The sequence below is a fragment of the Euphorbia lathyris genome, chromosome 7 (assembly GCF_963576675.1).
Source record: "Euphorbia lathyris chromosome 7, ddEupLath1.1, whole genome shotgun sequence".
NCBI lineage: Eukaryota > Viridiplantae > Streptophyta > Magnoliopsida > Malpighiales > Euphorbiaceae > Euphorbia > Euphorbia lathyris.
The window spans coordinates 46,457,292-46,460,823 of NC_088916.1; positions in this window are offsets into that span (position 1 = coordinate 46,457,292).

Sequence of the window (3,532 nt, forward strand, 5' to 3'; positions counted from 1 at the left end):
ATGGGGTAATACTTAAATTAGATTATGATAATTGGATGAGCAAACTCATGTTGTCATAAACTAATGGGCAATATGGTTGGGATTAATGTGAATAGCATATTAGTTACTAATGTGGTTAGTAACCCAATAACCTAGGAGTCACATTCAAGATGTGATTGATTACATGAATCTACCTAACAAATGAGACTAGCTTGTTGAGCAAACTCAAGGCGAAATCTCAGGAGTTAGGATCCTAGCTCACTAAAGGATTTGTGAAATTCTTCGAATTAATATGGAGGGCTATTAATTTGGCAAAATAGTGGGAGCAATCTGAAATAAATTAAAAGGCCTATAATTTTAGATTGTTATACTTTAAAGCAAATGAATGACATACGTTTACTCTCTCTCACTCTCAGGTTTTGTTTAAACACACACTCTTAAAATCATGACTAAAACCAATCTGCAAAACATTCTTACCGATAACAAACTGAATGGTTCAAACTTCACCGACTGGTTTCGTAACCTCAAAATTGTTTTGAAGTTCGAGAAAATTGGGTATGTACTTGATACACCGATACCCCCTGTCCCTGAAGATGATGCTCCCATTGAGGAAATTGATGCTTATCAGAAGCAAAAGGCTGATGACGATCATGTCGGATGCATCATACTTGCATCGATGACATCGGAATTACAAAGGCAACATGAGGAGATGAATGCCAATTCCATCATCATGCACCTAAAGGAATTGTTTGGGAAATAAACTAGGTGCAAACGCTACGAGATATCCAAGCTGTTATATCGTTGCAGGATGCAAGAGGGCACATCAGTCATGACACATTGTGTCAAGATGATTGGCTACATTACCAAACTTTCTAGTATTGGATTTGCGATGGATAACGAATTAAGTGTTGACTTAATTCTTCAATCCCTCCCAGAAAGTTATTCACAGTTCATCTTGAACTATCAGATGAATGACTTGCAAACCTCTCTTGAAGAGCTTGCAAATATGCTCAAGTCAGTTGAGCCCAATATGAAGAAAGACAAGACCATACAGGCTCTTGTAATTGAGGGATCGAAGAAAATGAAAGGGAATTTTCCCAATCCTAAACATCCCAAGAAAGGTAAGAAAGCTGTGTCCAAGGGAAAGGAAGTGAAGAAGCCCAAAGGAGAGTGCCACTTCTGTGGTAAAGACGGGCATTGGAAGAGAAACTGCAAGGAGTATCTAGCCACCCTCAAGAAGGGAAAAGGCGGTGCTTCTACATCTGGTATGTTTTATATTGAAATAAATACAGTTTCACTGTCTGAATCTTGGGTACTTGATACCGGATGTGGATCTCATATTTGTATAAATATGCAGGAGCTAAAACAGACTAAGGAACTAAAGAAATGAAGCATAAACTTGCGAGTTGGAAATGGAGCAAGAGTTGCCGCCCTCGCAATTGGAGATTATGTTTTACCTTTGCCCTCTGGGCTTGTAATAGAATTAAGGAATTGTTTGTACGTTCCTGAGATGTCTCGTAACATTATTTCTATTAGCCGTCTTGTTGACGACGGTTTTCATATTTCAATAAAAGACAAGAGTTGCAATATTTATAAAGATTCGATCTTTTATTTTTCAGGAATTTCACAAAATGGGATTTATGTGTTAGATAACAAAATTCCTGCTTTTGCAATTGATACCAAAAGACATAAGCTAGATAATTCAACTTACTTGTGGCATTGTCGTTTAGGCCATATAAACAAGAGACGCATGCTAAAGCTACATTCAGATGGGCTTATAGATCCAATTGATCCTGAATCATTGGAAACATGCGAATCATGTTTAAAAGGTAAAATGACAAAGACACCCTTTAGCAATAAAGGTGAGCGTGTATCAGACACTCTAGGACTCATTCATTCAGATGTATATGGTCCTATGTCGGTCCAAGCAAGAGGAGGATTCAGATACTTCATAAGCTTCATAGATGACCATACTCGATATGGTTACATCTACTTGATGAGGCACAAATCAGAAGCTTTTGACAAGTTCAAATGCTTCAAGAATGAAGTGGAAAATCAATTAGGAAAGAAAATAAAGACGCTTCGATCCGATCGAGGTGGCGAATATCTTTCTGATGATTTTCTGAATTATCTAACTGAATGTGGGATATGCTCACAATGGACACCTCCCTATACACCACAACACAATGGTGTATCCGAGAGGAGAAACCGTACCCTATTAGATATGGTACGATCCATGATGAGCATGGCCTTACTTCCAAAGACGTTCTGGGGCTATGCCTTAGAAACTGCCCTCTTCACCCTGAACCGAGTACCAACTAAATCCGCTAGTTCCACGCCATATGAATTGTTCGTTGGTAGGAAACCCGTGTTCTCGTTTATGAGAGTATGGGGTTGTTCAGAGTATGTCAAACGCATTGTGTCCGACAAATTAGATTCTAAATCTGATAAATGTTTCTTCATTGGATATCCCAGGGAAACCATAGGGTATTACTTCTATCATCCAGATGATCAGAAAGTAATAGTATCCAAAACACGCAACCTTCTTAGAGAAAGAGTTTCTCGAAGAAACACAAAAGGGAAGCGTGATTGAACTCTACGAAGTTCAAGAGGAAGAAACACTGACTGAAACAACAGAAGCGGTTGAGGTACCCGAAGAAGTCCCATTAGATGAGACTCTAGTGGCACCTATTCGTAGATCACGAAGAGTTCGTGAACTCCCAGTTAGATATGGTTTTCTAGTGGGAGATGATGATGAGGTTCCCGTATTAGACGACGAACCCGAAAACTACGAAGAAGCTCTTACTAGTCCAGATTCTAAAGCATGGCTTGAGGCCATGGATTCTGAAATGGATTCCATGTATACTAACCAAGTGTGGACTTTGGTTGATCCACCCGAAGGGATAATTCCTATTGGGTGCAGGTGAATCTTCAAAAATAAGACTGACATGGATGGAAAGGTTAGCACCTACAAGGCTAGGTTGGTAGCAAAAGGATATCGTCAGAAACAAGGTGTTGATTATGACGAAACCTTCTCTCCTGTTGCTATGTCCAAATCAATCAGAATCATGCTTGCTATTGCCGCTCACTACGATTATGAGATTTGGCAAATGGATGTGAAAACAGCTTTCCTAAATGGAAACCTGCTTAAGGATGTATACATGATGCAACCTGAAGGTTTCATATCAAAGGATGCAAATAAAGTTTGCAAACTTCAGAGATCCATTTATGGACTCAAGCAAGCATCTAGAAGCTGGAATAAGCGTTTTGACGAAACCATAAAACAATTTGGTTTCGAACAAAATTGCGAAGAAGCTTGCATTTACAAGAAAGCAAGTGGGAGCTCTATAGCATTTCTCATACTATATGTGGACGATATACTGTTAATGGGAAATGACATTGCTCTATTACAGTCGGTAAAAGTATGGTTATCCGGTAACTTCTCAATGAAAGACCTTGGTGAAGCAGCTTATATACTTGGTATAAAGATCTATAGAGATAGATCGAGAAGACTGCTTGGTCTTTCACAGGCTACATACATTGAAAATGTGCT